Raw genomic sequence first — 16668 nt, forward strand, 5'->3', positions numbered from 1 at the left:
CCACCGGGGTCCAACGGAGATGCAGCACGCGCCTGGCGAAGTTGTTCGTTGTCTGCCTTAAGCTGTAACACGGTTTCCCTAAGCTGTTGCATCTCTTCCTCCATGATGAAGTAAAGCTGCACCGAGGCCTGACAAAATGGCACGTGGAATGAACTCAGACTAAAACACTGCTGTTCTGGCTTTAACACTGAATACACAACACTCAAACTATGAGAGGACACCCATCAATAAATAGTTAAACACAATTATAGAACATTAAGTAAAATACGTCTCTGCCCCTTTAGATGTGAGATCCTGCCAACAACGCCAGACATAGAACAAAATAAAATAAAACAAAAAGCACAATAATCAAACCAATAAATCAGAAAGAAACTACATTTAAACAAGGTCAAATAAGGCAGCCCTATAAAACAAACTTGTTGTAGTTAGTTCACACAATTTAAACCAGTTTATCAAAATGTTTGAAAACATTGACAAACATAAAACACATCATTATGTCATACCTTTAATTCATTTAAAATAAAGCAGGGACCCACGCCGTCCTTATTGTCTTGAGAGCAATTACTAAAACAGGAAAAGACAACTTAACTTAATGTCACGCACACAATAGTGAAGACTCTGTTAATTGTTCCGGCGCATTACTTACAAGTATTACTCTTATGACTGAAGATTACAGCGCGCATTTATGCCGACGCTGATACAGTCTCACCCTCACGCACACAGCTGTACGCTGGCTCTAGGGACGGAATAAAGGTTAATATTTGCGGAACGTTTTCTGAGTGATCTCCGTTGACATTAAAGTTACTTTCAGCAAACTCACCGCAACAAACAATTTGTGTCCGCACCTGCTGCGGCCACGCTGCACTTACTCACACACACAGGACCGGCAGTGGAGAGAGAGAGAGGGCGAGAGGGAGCGCTACGGTGTCCCTTAATAGACGTCGCCAAATCCCCGCAGCCTATAGGAATCACTGTCCTGTCGGATGAATTAAAATATCAGCAAAACGGGAAAAATAACACTGCCAAAACTCGAAAACTGTATTAAGAATTGACCCCTTACACTTGTAACGTGTCTTAAGATCTGTTGAGGATGTCCCAGCCAGGTTCGGGGGGTGGGTATCATTTGAGTTGAACCCATTTTTTCTCCTGTTTCTGGAAGAGGAGTCAGGATAGGAACATGTCTTTTGGTTCCATTAATTTCAGTAGTTAAGTTTAGGTTGTTCCCTTCAGGTTTTTGTGTTTGCTGCTTTGATGTTCGACCCTTCCAAATCTAAAGAGTTAACCACAAGGAAATTCTGGGACCGATCCCATCAGCGTCGCTTCCGTCATCGCTTTGCTCGTGTGTTTCCACAGGAGCTGATGTCCTGCGCACATGCAACTTCCGTCATACTCCCCGTAGACCGGCGGCAATGACACCGCGTAAAACCCACAGCGCGAGTGTGATGCGTTCTGTTGGAGTGTAACTCCCGCACTGTAAACAATTGTCATGTAAATTTATTTGTCTGTTTATTATTGTTTTAAATGAAATTCAACATAATTCAGCAGAGCGCGCAGACCGCAGAGAGCGCAGTGGCGCAGAGCGCACAGAGAGCGGGCAGAGCGCACAGGAGATCACTTACAAGAAATGAATAAACTTTCCAAATAAGATCCCAGAGTGGAGGCAAGGATCCACTGATGTGAGGGAAGCGGTCCGATTCTCTAAATGGATAAATACTACCGTGACCCCGGTGGGGGGTTCTGGACGATGTGTGCATGCGAATGGAAGGATGAGGAGGAAGCGAGGGTTCAGCGATTTCTATTCTCACACATTGTGTTATCCACAGCAGCAGCGGCAGAGTATCAGTGTATTTCCTTTATTAGTGACATCACAGCTGTCCCATAAGTCGCTCTTCACCTCCATCTCACTAACAAACACCTCGATGTCAGTGTCTGAAAGTTTTACTTCCTCTTCACATCGCTTGATGCCGTGCCTCCGTCAGGACTCGCGGTGGAAAACCATTGGTCAGCTTCATAATTTAATATTCGTGACGTGCTATGCATTGACCATTTATAGTAGAAATTGAGCGTGTGGAGAGCGGATTTGGAGTTCAGGTTTTGCGTGCGCACGGTTTTATAAATCGGAATTAGCTTTGGCTTACGCCATTTCCTGCTTTTTGGCATAAGCACACTTTTAGTAAGAATCCTACGCACTCTTTTATAAATCCATCCCTGCTCGGCCCACGCAACACTTCCTCACACACACAGGACCGGCAGTGGGGGGAGAGAGAGAGGGGGAGAAGGGAAGAGTTAGGGGGTCCCTAAATAGACTTCGCCGACTCCCTGCAGCCTATAAGAATCACCGTCCTGTCAGGAACATTAAAACATCAGCAGAAGAGGCTGTGATTTCAGAAATATACAATTTATTTAATACGTACCAGTCAACCATATTGCACATTCCCATAGAGCAAAATAAAATAAAACAAAAAGCACAATAATCAAACCAATAAATCAGAAAGAAACTAAATTTAAATGAGGTCAAATAAGGCAGCCCTATAAAACAAACTTGTTGTAGTTAGTTCACACAATTTAAACCAGTTTATCAAAATGTTTGAAAACATTGACAATCATAAAACACATCATTATGTCATACCTTTAATTCATTTAAAATAAAGCAGGGATCCACGCCGTCCTTATTGTCTTGAGAGCAATTACTAAAACAGGAAAAGACAACTTAACTTAATGTCACGCACACAATAGTGAAGACTCTGTTAATTGTTCCGGCGCATTACTTACAAGTATTACTCTTATGACTGAAGATTACAGCGCGCATTTATGCCGACGCTGATACGGTCTCACCCTCACGCACACAGCTGTACGCTGGCTCTAGGGACGGAATAAAGGTTAATATTTGCGGAACGTTTTCTGAGTGATCTCCGTTGACATTAAAGTTACTTTCAGCAAACTCACCGCAACAAACAATTTGTGTCCGCACCTGCTGCGGCCACGCTGCACTTACTCACACACACAGGACCGGCAGTGGAGAGAGAGAGAGGGCGAGAGGGAGCGCTACGGTGTCCCTTAATAGACGTCGCCAAATCCCCGCAGCCTATAGGAATCACTGTCCTGTCGGATGAATTAAAATATCAGCAAAACGGGAAAAATAACACTGCCAAAACTCGAAAACTGTATTAAGAATTGACCCCTTACACTTGTAACGTGTCTTAAGATCTGTTGAGGATGTCCCAGCCAGGTTCGGGGGGTGGGTATCATTTGAGTTGAACCCATTTTTTCTCCTGTTTCTGGAAGAGGAGTCAGGATAGGAACATGTCTTTTGGTTCCATTAATTTCAGTAGTTAAGTTTAGGTTGTTCCCTTCAGGTTTTTGTGTTTGCTGCTTTGATGTTCGACCCTTCCAAATCTAAAGAGTTAACCACAAGGAAATTCTGGGACCGATCCCATCAGCGTCGCTTCCGTCATCGCTTTGCTCGTGTGTTTCCACAGGAGCTGATGTCCTGCGCACATGCAACTTCCGTCATACTCCCCGTAGACCAGCGGCAATGACACCGCGTAAAACCCACAGCGCGAGTGTGATGCGTTCTGTTGGAGTGTAACTCCCGCACTGTAAACAATTGTCATGTAAATTTATTTGTCTGTTTATTATTGTTTTAAATGAAATTCAACATAATTCAGCAGAGCGCGCAGACCGCAGAGAGCGCAGTGGCGCAGAGCGCACAGAGAGCGGGCAGAGCGCACAGGAGATCACTTACAAGAAATGAATAAACTTTCCAAATAAGATCCCAGAGTGGAGGCAAGGATCCACTGATGTGAGGGAAGCGGTCCGATTCTCTAAATGGATAAATACTACCGTGACCCCGGTGGGGGGTTCTGGACGATGTGTGCATGCGAATGGAAGGATGAGGAGGAAGCGAGGGTTCAGCGATTTCTATTCTCACACATTGTGTTATCCACAGCAGCAGCGGCAGAGTATCAGTGTATTTCCTTTATTAGTGACATCACAGCTGTCCCATAAGTCGCTCTTCACCTCCATCTCACTAACAAACACCTCGATGTCAGTGTCTGAAAGTTTTACTTCCTCTTCACATCGCTTGATGCCGTGCCTCCGTCAGGACTCGCGGTGGAAAACCATTGGTCAGCTTCATAATTTAATATTCGTGACGTGCTATGCATTGACCATTTATAGTAGAAATTGAGCGTGTGGAGAGCGGATTTGGAGTTCAGGTTTTGCGTGCGCACGGTTTTATAAATCGGAATTAGCTTTGGCTTACGCCATTTCCTGCTTTTGGGCATAAGCACACTTTTAGTAAGAATCCTACGCACTCTTTTATAAATCCATCCCTGCTCGGCCCACGCAACACTTCCTCACACACACAGGACCGGCAGTGGGGGGAGAGAGAGAGGGGGAGAAGGGAAGAGTTAGGGGGTCCCTAAATAGACTTCGCCGACTCCCTGCAGCCTATAAGAATCACCGTCCTGTCAGGAACATTAAAACATCAGCAGAAGAGGCTGTGATTTCAGAAATATACAATTTATTTAATACGTACCAGTCAACCATATTGCACATTCCCATAGAGCAAAATAAAATAAAACAAAAAGCACAATAATCAAACCAATAAATCAGAAAGAAACTAAATTTAAATGAGGTCAAATAAGGCAGCCCTATAAAACAAACTTGTTGTAGTTAGTTCACACAATTTAAACCAGTTTATCAAAATGTTTGAAAACATTGACAATCATAAAACACATCATTATGTAATACCTTTAATTCATTTAAAATAAAGCAGGGATCCACGCCGTCCTTATTGTCTTGAGAGCAATTACTAAAACAGGAAAAGACAACTTAACTTAATGTCACGCACACAATAGTGAAGACTCTGTTAATTGTTCCGGCGCATTACTTACAAGTATTACTCTTATGACTGAAGATTACAGCGCGCATTTATGCCGACGCTGATACGGTCTCACCCTCACGCACACAGCTGTACGCTGGCTCTAGGGACGGAATAAAGGTTAATATTTGCGGAACGTTTTCTGAGTGATCTCCGTTGACATTAAAGTTACTTTCAGCAAACTCACCGCAACAAACAGTTTGTGTCCGCACCTGCTGCGGCCACGCTGCACTTACTCACACACACAGTACCGGCAGTGGAGAGAGAGAGAGGGCGAGAGGGAGCGCTACGGTGTCCCTTAATAGACGTCGCCAAATCCCCGCAGCCTATAGGAATCACTGTCCTGTCGGATGAATTAAAATATCAGCAAAACGGGAAAAATAACACTGCCAAAACTCGAAAACTGTATTAAGAATTGACCCCTTACACTTGTAACGTGTCTTAAGATCTGTTGAGGATGTCCCAGCCAGGTTCGGGGGGTGGGTATCATTTGAGTTGAACCCATTTTTTCTCCTGTTTCTGGAAGAGGAGTCAGGATAGGAACATGTCTTTTGGTTCCATTAATTTCAGTAGTTAAGTTTAGGTTGTTCCCTTCAGGTTTTTGTGTTTGCTGCTTTGATGTTCGACCCTTCCAAATCTAAAGAGTTAACCACAAGGAAATTCTGGGACCGATCCCATCAGCGTCGCTTCCGTCATCGCTTTGCTCGTGTGTTTCCACAGGAGCTGATGTCCTGCGCACATGCAACTTCCGTCATACTCCCCGTAGACCGGCGGCAATGACACCGCGTAAAACCCACAGCGCGAGTGTGATGCGTTCTGTTGGAGTGTAACTCCCGCACTGTAAACAATTGTCATGTAAATTTATTTGTCTGTTTATTATTGTTTTAAATGAAATTCAACATAATTCAGCAGAGCGCACAGACCGCAGAGAGCGCAGTGGCGCAGAGCGCACAGAGAGCGGGCAGAGCGCACAGGAGATCACTTACAAGAAATGAATAAACTTTCCAAATAAGATCCCAGAGTGGAGGCAAGGATCCACTGATGTGAGGGAAGCGGTCCGATTCTCTAAATGGATAAATACTACCGTGACCCCGGTGGGGGGTTCTGGACGATGTGTGCATGCGAATGGAAGGATGAGGAGGAAGCGAGGGTTCAGCGATTTATATTCTCACACATTGTGTTATCCACAGCAGCAGCGGCAGAGTATCACTGTATTTCCTTTATTAGTGACATCACAGCTGTCCCATAAGTCGCTCTTCACCTCCATCACACTAACAAACACCTCGATGTCAGTGTCTGAAAGTTTTACTTCCTCTTCACATCGCTTGATGCCGTGCCTCCGTCAGGACTCGCGGTGGAAAACCATTGGTCAGCTTCATAATTTAATATTCGTGACGTGCTATGCATTGACCATTTATAGTAGAAATTGAGCGTGTGGAGAGCGGATTTGGAGTTCAGGTTTTGCGTGCGCACGGTTTTATAAATCGGAATTAGCTTTGGCTTACGCCATTTCCTGCTTTTGGGCATAAGCACACTTTTAGTGAGAATCCTACGCACTCTTTTATAAATCCATCCCTGCTCGGCCCACGCAACACTTCCTCACACACACAGGACCGGCAGTGGGGGGAGAGAGAGAGGGGGAGAAGGGAAGAGTTAGGGGGTCCCTAAATAGACTTCGCCGACTCCCTGCAGCCTATAAGAATCACCGTCCTGTCAGGAACATTAAAACATCAGCAGAAGAGGCTGTGATTTCAGAAATATACAATTTATTTAATACGTACCAGTCAACCATATTGCACATTCCCATAGAACAAAATAAAATAAAACAAAAAGCACAATAATCAAACCAATAAATCAGAAAGAAACTAAATTTAAATAAGGTCAAATAAGGCAGCCCTATAAAACAAACTTGTTGTAGTTAGTTCACACAATTTAAACCAGTTTATCAAAATGTTTGAAAACATTGACAATCATAAAACACATCATTATGTCATACCTTTAATTCATTTAAAATAAAGCAGGGATCCACGCCGTCCTTATTGTCTTGAGAGCAATTACTAAAACAGGAAAAGACAACTTAACTTAATGTCACGCACACAATAGTGAAGACTCTGTTAATTGTTCTGGCGCATTACTTACAAGTATTACTCTTATGACTGAAGATTACAGCGCGCATTTATGCCGACGCTGATACAGTCTCACCCTCACGCACACAGCTGTACGCTGGCTCTAGGGACGGAATAAAGGTTAATATTTGCGGAACGTTTTCTGAGTGATCTCCGTTGACATTAAAGTTACTTTCAGCAAACTCACCGCAACAAACAATTTGTGTCCGCACCTGCTGCGGCCACGCTGCACTTACTCACACACACAGGACCGGCAGTGGAGAGAGAGAGAGGGCGAGAGGGAGCGCTACGGTGTCCCTTAATAGACGTCGCCAAATCCCCGCAGCCTATAGGAATCACTGTCCTGTCGGATGAATTAAAATATCAGCAAAACGGGAAAAATAACACTGCCAAAACTCGAAAACTGTATTAAGAATTGACCCCTTACACTTGTAACGTGTCTTAAGATCTGTTGAGGATGTCCCAGCCAGGTTCGGGGGGTGGGTATGATTTGAGTTGAACCCATTTTTTCTCCTGTTTCTGGAAGAGGAGTCAGGATAGGAACATGTCTTTTGGTTCCATTAATTTCAGTAGTTAAGTTTAGGTTGTTCCCTTCAGGTTTTTGTGTTTGCTGCTTTGATGTTCGACCCTTCCAAATCTAAAGAGTTAACCACAAGGAAATTCTGGGACCGATCCCATCAGCGTCGCTTCCGTCATCGCTTTGCTCGTGTGTTTCCACAGGAGCTGATGTCCTGCGCACATGCAACTTCCGTCATACTCCCCGTAGACCGGCGGCAATGACACCGCGTAAAACCCACAGCGCGAGTGTGATGCGTTCTGTTGGAGTGTAACTCCCGCACTGTAAACAATTGTCATGTAAATTTATTTGTCTGTTTATTATTGTTTTAAATGAAATTCAACATAATTCAGCAGAGCGCGCAGACCGCAGAGAGCGCAGTGGCGCAGAGCGCACAGAGAGCGGGCAGAGCGCACAGGAGATCACTTACAAGAAATGAATAAACTTTCCAAATAAGATCCCAGAGTGGAGGCAAGGATCCACTGATGTGAGGGAAGCGGTCCGATTCTCTAAATGGATAAATACTACCGTGACCCCGGTGGGGGGTTCTGGACGATGTGTGCATGCGAATGGAAGGATGAGGAGGAAGCGAGGGTTCAGCGATTTCTATTCTCACACATTGTGTTATCCACAGCAGCAGCGGCAGAGTATCAGTGTATTTCCTTTATTAGTGACATCACAGCTGTCCCATAAGTCGCTCTTCACCTCCATCTCACTAACAAACACCTCGATGTCAGTGTCTGAAAGTTTTACTTCCTCTTCACATCGCTTGATGCCGTGCCTCCGTCAGGACTCGCGGTGGAAAACCATTGGTCAGCTTCATAATTTAATATTCGTGACGTGCTATGCATTGACCATTTATAGTAGAAATTGGGCGTGTGGAGAGCGGATTTGGAGTTCAGGTTTTGCGTGCGCACGGTTTTATAAATCGGAATTAGCTTTTGCTTACGCCATTTCCTTCTTTTGGGCATAAGCACACTTTTAGTGAGAATCCTACGCACTCTTTTATAAATCCATCCCTGCTCGGCCCACGCTACACTTCCTCACACACACAGGACCGGCAGTGGGGGGAGAGAGAGAGGGGGAGAATGGAAGAGTTACGGGGTCCCTAAATAGACTTCGCCGACTCCCTGCAGCCTATAAGAATCACCGTCCTGTCAGGAACATTAAAACATCAGCAGAAGAGGCTGTGATTTCAGAAATATACAATTTATTTAATACGTACCAGTCAACCATATTGCACATTCCCATAGAACAAAATAAAATAAAACAAAAAGCACAATAATCAAACCAATAAATCAGAAAGAAACTAAATTTAAATAAGGTCAAATAAGGCAGCCCTATAAAACAAACTTGTTGTAGTTAGTTCACACAATTTAAACCAGTTTATCAAAATGTTTGAAAACATTGACAATCATAAAACACATCATTATGTCATACCTTTAATTCATTTAAAATAAAGCAGGGATCCACGCCGTCCTTATTGTCTTGAGAGCAATTACTAAAACAGGAAAAGACAACTTAACTTAATGTCACGCACACAATAGTGAAGACTCTGTTAATTGTTCCGGCGCATTACTTACAAGTATTACTCTTATGACTGAAGATTACAGCGCGCATTTATGCCGACGCTGATACGGTCTCACCCTCACGCACACAGCTGTACGCTGGCTCTAGGGACGGAATAAAGGTTAATATTTGCGGAACGTTTTCTGAGTGATCTCCGTTGACATTAAAGTTACTTTCAGCAAACTCACCGCAACAAACAATTTGTGTCCGCACCTGCTGCGGCCACGCTGCACTTACTCACACACACAGGACCGGCAGTGGAGAGAGAGAGAGGGCGAGAGGGAGCGCTACGGTGTCCCTTAATAGACGTCGCCAAATCCCCGCAGCCTATAGGAATCACTGTCCTGTCGGATGAATTAAAATATCAGCAAAACGGGAAAAATAACACTGCCAAAACTCGAAAACTGTATTAAGAATTGACCCCTTACACTTGTAACGTGTCTTAAGATCTGTTGAGGATGTCCCAGCCAGGTTCGGGGGGTGGGTATGATTTGAGTTGAACCCATTTTTTCTCCTGTTTCTGGAAGAGGAGTCAGGATAGGAACATGTCTTTTGGTTCCATTAATTTCAGTAGTTAAGTTTAGGTTGTTCCCTTCAGGTTTTTGTGTTTGCTGCTTTGATGTTCGACCCTTCCAAATCTAAAGAGTTAACCACAAGGAAATTCTGGGACCGATCCCATCAGCGTCGCTTCCGTCATCGCTTTGCTCGTGTGTTTCCACAGGAGCTGATGTCCTGCGCACATGCAACTTCCGTCATACTCCCCGTAGACCGGCGGCAATGACACCGCGTAAAACCCACAGCGCGAGTGTGATGCGTTCTGTTGGAGTGTAACTCCCGCACTGTAAACAATTGTCATGTAAATTTATTTGTCTGTTTATTATTGTTTTAAATGAAATTCAACATAATTCAGCAGAGCGCGCAGACCGCAGAGAGCGCAGTGGCGCAGAGCGCACAGAGAGCGGGCAGAGCGCACAGGAGATCACTTACAAGAAATGAATAAACTTTCCAAATAAGATCCCAGAGTGGAGGCAAGGATCCACTGATGTGAGGGAAGCGGTCCGATTCTCTAAATGGATAAATACTACCGTGACCCCGGTGGGGGGTTCTGGACGATGTGTGCATGCGAATGGAAGGATGAGGAGGAAGCGAGGGTTCAGCGATTTCTATTCTCACACATTGTGTTATCCACAGCAGCAGCGGCAGAGTATCAGTGTATTTCCTTTATTAGTGACATCACAGCTGTCCCATAAGTCGCTCTTCACCTCCATCTCACTAACAAACACCTCGATGTCAGTGTCTGAAAGTTTTACTTCCTCTTCACATCGCTTGATGCCATGCCTCCGTCAGGACTCGCGGTGGAAAACCATTGGTCAGCTTCATAATTTAATATTCGTGACGTGCTATGCATTGACCATTTATAGTAGAAATTGAGCGTGTGGAGAACGGATTTGGAGTTCAGGTTTTGCGTGCGCACGGTTTTATAAATCGGAATTAGCTTTGGCTTACGCCATTTCCTGCTTTTGGGCATAAGCACACTTTTAGTAAGAATCCTACGCACTCTTTTATAAATCCATCCCTGCTCGGCCCACGCAACACTTCCTCACACACACAGGACCGGCAGTGGGGGGAGAGAGAGAGGGGGAGAAGGGAAGAGTTAGGGGGTCCCTAAATAGACTTCGCCGACTCCCTGCAGCCTATAAGAATCACCGTCCTGTCAGGAACATTAAAACATCAGCAGAAGAGGCTGTGATTTCAGAAATATACAATTTATTTAATACGTACCAGTCAACCATATTGCACATTCCCATAGAACAAAATAAAATAAAACAAAAAGCACAATAATCAAACCAATAAATCAGAAAGAAACTAAATTTAAATAAGGTCAAATAAGGCAGCCCTATAAAACAAACTTGTTGTAGTTAGTTCACACAATTTAAACCAGTTTATCAAAATGTTTGAAAACATTGACAATCATAAAACACATCATTATGTCATACCTTTAATTCATTTAAAATAAAGCAGGGATCCACGCCGTCCTTATTGTCTTGAGAGCAATTACTAAAACAGGAAAAGACAACTTAACTTAATGTCACGCACACAATAGTGAAGACTCTGTTAATTGTTCCGGCGCATTACTTACAAGTATTACTCTTATGACTGAAGATTACAGCGCGCATTTATGCCGACGCTGATACAGTCTCACCCTCACGCACACAGCTGTACGCTGGCTCTAGGGACGGAATAAAGGTTAATATTTGCGGAACGTTTTCTGAGTGATCTCCGTTGACATTAAAGTTACTTTCAGCAAACTCACCGCAACAAACAATTTGTGTCCGCACCTGCTGCGGCCAAGCTGCACTTACTCACACACACAGGACCGGCAGTGGAGAGAGAGAGAGGGCGAGAGGGAGCGCTACGGTGTCCCTTAATAGACGTCGCCAAATCCCCGCAGCCTATAGGAATCACTGTCCTGTCGGATGAATTAAAATATCAGCAAAACGGGAAAAATAACACTGCCAAAACTCGAAAACTGTATTAAGAATTGACCCCTTACACTTGTAACGTGTCTTAAGATCTGTTGAGGATGTCCCAGCCAGGTTCGGGGGGTGGGTATCATTTGAGTTGAACCCATTTTTTCTCCTGTTTCTGGAAGAGGAGTCAGGATAGGAACATGTCTTTTGGTTCCATTAATTTCAGTAGTTAAGTTTAGGTTGTTCCCTTCAGGTTTTTGGGTTTGCTGCTTTGATGTTCGACCCTTCCAAATCTAAAGAGTTAACCACAAGGAAGTTCTGGGACCGATCCCATCAGCGTCGCTTCCGTCATCGCTTTGCTCGTGTGTTTCCACAGGAGCTGATGTCCTGCGCACATGCAACTTCCGTCATACTCCCCGTAGACCGGCGGCAATGACACCGCGTAAAACCCACAGCGCGAGTGTAATGCGTTCTGTTGGAGTGTAACTCCCGCACTGTAAACAATTGTCATGTAAATTTATTTGTCTGTTTATTATTAGGGCCCGAGCACCGAATGGTGAGAGGCCCTATTGAATCTGTAAGGATTTTTATTAGGGCCCGAGCACCGAATGGTGAGAGGCCCTATTGAAATTGTAGGCATTATTCTTATTATTAGGGCCCGAGCACCGAATGGTGAGAGGCCCTATTGAATCTGTAAGGATTTTTATTATTATTATTATTATTAGGGCCCGAGCACCGAAATCGGTGGGAGGCCCTATTGAAATTGAAATGATTATTATTATTATTATTATTATTATTTTTCTTAGCTTAAATGAATTGGCTTTTTGAGGGCTTTAATGTGCTCAAAAAGTTGTAGGAGTTTGCAGTAAATTCGAAGGCGGCGAAAATTTACGTATTCTGGAGTATTTTGAAAAGGGCGTGGCAAAATGGCTCAAGAGCGCCACCTACAGAAAAGCCCCTCATTTAGCATTCACCGATCTTCAAAAAAAACAAAGACTATTGTGTATCATGACTAGATGCACAAAAAAGTCCATCAGTGCATTATGAATAACGCAACAGGAAGCCCGCCAGTTTGACTTTAGTGGCCATTTTGGTCATATTCCATATTTTTGTTTTGAAGTACTCCTCCTACAGCTTTCATCAAATCAACTTACAATTTAGACGATCGTCATCACAACAAAATGGAGATCTAAAGTTATTGAAGGATTAAGTTTTAGCAAAACCGTCTGACCGTGGTGTGGCCTCAAAGTTTGATTAAACGCCATCAAAACACGGGCTCCTGTATCTTGGACATATTTTGTCCAATCGAGTCCAAAATATACACATAACACAAGAGTTGCGACCTGAAGACATCGGTACAGAAATCGTGACTTAAAATCACAGCGTCCCCTGGTGGCAGCAGCAAATGTCTTGTTTTTCTATGTGTTACAGTTTGATTCACTACTCGTAGGGCCTTCATTAAATCAACGTAAAAATTTGATGCATGTGTTCAAAACAAGATGAAGATCTAAAGTTAACGAAATTGCAACTTTTCATAATACTGTGTGACCGTGGTGTGGCTTCCAGTTTGAGGAATGAAAACATCTATATCTGGCAGATGTGCTGCAATATTTAGTCACTAGATGGCAGTGTCAGACCATGGATTGTGTTATCTATGCATTAACAGACTGTGTTTACAGGGTGGCCAACTTTAGAGGAGAATTAAACCTTTTACAGCATTGCTCAAACTTTGGTTTTAGTCTCAATCGCTAAGTTCTTCCTTCATGACAACTCTGAGGGGGGTGTATTTTATTTTAACTCCCTCGTTTAAGCGATATAGATGTTTGAAATTCACGTGACGTCACAGTGTAAGCTGTGCTGTGTGTTGTGAGTTCGGCTTCAACCAGCTACAAGTGAACGCCTCATGAAATGGCTTACACCCACATACCCGGTAAATTACACACTTTGATGTTCTGCTCCTTCTCCTGACGGTCACGGTAACGATGTCTGCGCCTCCATTTCTGTGGTAAGTCACGTTAAGTATTTTATTTCGATGTGATTCGCAGGGTGCCTTTGAATCAGCCGTGATAGCTATGGGACGCTAATCCGGGAGCTACATACCAGCTCAGTGTATATCAACGGGTTCGATGCGAATGCCAGCTGTTACCGAAACAACCGCCATGAACCCAGGTCCACCAAGCAGAGATAAGCGTTCGTTTATAAGGATGAATCTGAGACAGGAGACTGTGTGTCGGCTTGTTTTTCGCTAGCGCCGGAGGCTAACTAGCTCGCTAACAAGCAAGCTAACAATATCTTCGCATGGGTGCAGTAACTGTCCTTCGATTCGATTGGGGTTATTACCGACAAACACCGACATGAAACGACATGAGCGGGTCCACCCAGCAGATATAAGCGTTACTTTATGCGGATGACTCTGAGACAGGAGACTGTGTGTCGGCTTGTAAGTTACTTTCGCTAGCGGGCTAGCGATGCTAACTGAAACCTGAGAAACCTGAGTGTTTAAAGTCACATCTGCATTGCAAGAGCAGCTGTTCAAAGGAGCATTACGTGTCCTAAAGCTCTTTCTTCAGAGTAGTGTTGTAACGTGTTACAGTGAAAAGTAACCGTGTCTCCCACCTTCAGTATTTAAATCGTTAATCTCAGACAGACTTCACTGAATTCTTTTGTTAAATATGAGTAAATCATAGCCTTGTAACTTTACTAGAACAGACAGTGTCATACAGAATTGTAGGCTAATATGCACTACCTATTTCCTAAGCTGAAATGATTATGATCTGATTAACTTTGAATTAATATTTTATTATTACCATGTAAAAGTCTGTTAAGCAGATAACATGGCACATGTATGACTTAACATATCTGTGTATTTGTGTTCAATGTTCCTCTAGGATGTCCAGCGTGAGACACAACTTGAATCCAACCAGACTGAACACTGACTCCAGGTACAGACCTGTTTTCATTACTTACAAAGTATTGCACATAATACATAATGTGTTAAATTATAATGCAATACTTTTAATGTGAAATAGCTCCATACTAAACATTCATTGTCATGGTAGTGCACGTTTTAATCCAAAAGCATATTCAAATACATAGTTGAATATCCACCGAAAATAAGAATACACACTTTGTTCATATGTAACTCTAATAAATACTGTATAAGTTATATTTTGCTCCGCAATTGAACTGTGTTAAAGCGGTTCACATGGAAAATATATGTTCAATTATGTGAAGGGTGATTTTCATTACTATTATACTAATGGAGATTTAGCACTTGCTACACATTGTAAGAGCAGCTGTGCAAAGGAGCACTACGTATCCTAAGGCTCTTTATTCAGAGTCACGGTGTTGATGTCCTGTCACGTGTTACAGTGAAAAATAACCGTGTCTACTAGTGTTTACATCGTTAATCTCAGGCAGACTTCCCTGAATTATTTTGTTAAATATAAATACATTATAGCCTTGTAACTTTACTAGAACAGACAGTGTTCATAGAGAATTTGAAAATGATGTACACTACCTATTTCCTAAGATGAAATGATTATGATCTGATTATTTTTATGTTTCCTCTCATTTTATTAGGGACGGACGAGCCTGAAGGACACAGCTGTGATGACCAATTGACCATGTTTTGTCTCTTATGGCAAAGCAGAAATATTAAACACTGGGTTCTTATCTAAAGTGTATCAAATCAGAAAGCAAAAGATACACATTGTTGTTATAAGTTTTTATTATTTTAACCAACCATAATGAAGATAGAAATGAATTCTTATCCATGCCACTTAGCAATGACTGCCACCACCAAACAGTTGCAGGCCATCTTTATTTAAGGGAGGAATTTAGAAGTGTTGTGTAGCTTCTGATGATGATGCAGTCGTCCACGTGTTGACCACCATGTTGCTGCTGACGACGTCAGGTGCTGCAGTTCCTCATCTATGAAGAGAAGAAACGCACTGTTAAAGAATGTTTTGAGTTGTGTATGAAGCACAACAGATTTCAGATAGAACCGTTGTACTGTGGTCTGGGTTTGTATCCTAATGGTTAAATGCACATATTTTTATCTAAGTCGCTTTTGATAAAAGTACTGAAAGAAATACAACATTGTAAAAATAGATAAAATGTCTTTCTACCTCATCTGTAATATTCAAGGTGATAATCTCCCACAGAGCTATTGATAACAGTCCACATCAAGTCTCTCCACTTCCCTCAGTGTGAAAACATAATTATATAATTAATTTGAGAACTGTTTACAACACTGATGTGTGGAGATTAAAATCATATCTAAACTGTCTAATTCACTGTAAAACTCCATGACATTCGCAGGCCATCTGTAGTTAAGGGAGCAACGTATGGAGTGATGTGTAGAGGGCAGAAACTTGGACTATGGGCAGAGAAGGTCTCTGGTTCGTCTCCGGTTTGACTCCACGGAGAGACAACAAAAGACAAACCTGGATTGATCTGTCCAAAAATCCAAGAGTCTCCCTACCCTCTCTAGTGCCCCTGAGCAAGGCACCTCACTCCCCCAACATCTGCTCCGTGAGCGCCGTACATGGTCGCTCACTGCTCTGTGTGTCCTGCACCAGATGGGTAAAAAGCAGAGATTAAATTTCCCTACCTGCATGAGTGTGCCTTTGCATGTCTGTGCATGTGTTTGGGACGAATAAATGGATCTTAATCTTAATCTTTTAATCTTAATCAGTTGTCTTCCAGTTGACCAGCATGAAGCTGCACATCTCCACCATGTTGCTGCTGAGGACATCAGGAGCTGCATTAATGAGGAGCAGAAGCGCACTGTTATGAATGTTTTGTGTTGTGTATGAAGCACCACATATTTCAGATAGAACCGATGTACTGGGGTCTGGGTTTGTATACTAATGGTTAAATGCACATACTTTAAATCGCTTTTGATAAAACGTGAGAAAGAAATACAACATTGTACACAGATAAAATGTCTTTCTACCTCATCTGTAATATTCAAGGTGATGATCTCCCACAGAGCTGTTGATAACAGTCCACATCAAGTCTCTCCACTTCCCTCAGTGTGAAAACATAATTATATAA

The 16668-nt window shown here is 43.0% G+C and overlaps 1 long non-coding RNA gene across 1 annotated transcript; it reads left to right on the forward strand.

Annotated features, from left to right (window-relative positions):
- The first annotated feature begins 12949 nt into the window (after nucleotides 1–12949).
- On the forward strand, nucleotides 12950–16288 carry LOC128455307 (uncharacterized). The gene is made up of 3 exons (XR_008341696.1): nucleotides 12950–13612; nucleotides 14496–14549; nucleotides 15190–16288. It is a non-coding gene; the product is annotated as an uncharacterized LOC128455307 (long non-coding RNA).
- The last annotated feature ends 380 nt before the right edge of the window (nucleotides 16289–16668 follow it).

Source organism: Pleuronectes platessa, chromosome 13, assembly GCF_947347685.1.
Source record: "Pleuronectes platessa chromosome 13, fPlePla1.1, whole genome shotgun sequence".
Taxonomy (NCBI): domain Eukaryota; kingdom Metazoa; phylum Chordata; class Actinopteri; order Pleuronectiformes; family Pleuronectidae; genus Pleuronectes; species Pleuronectes platessa.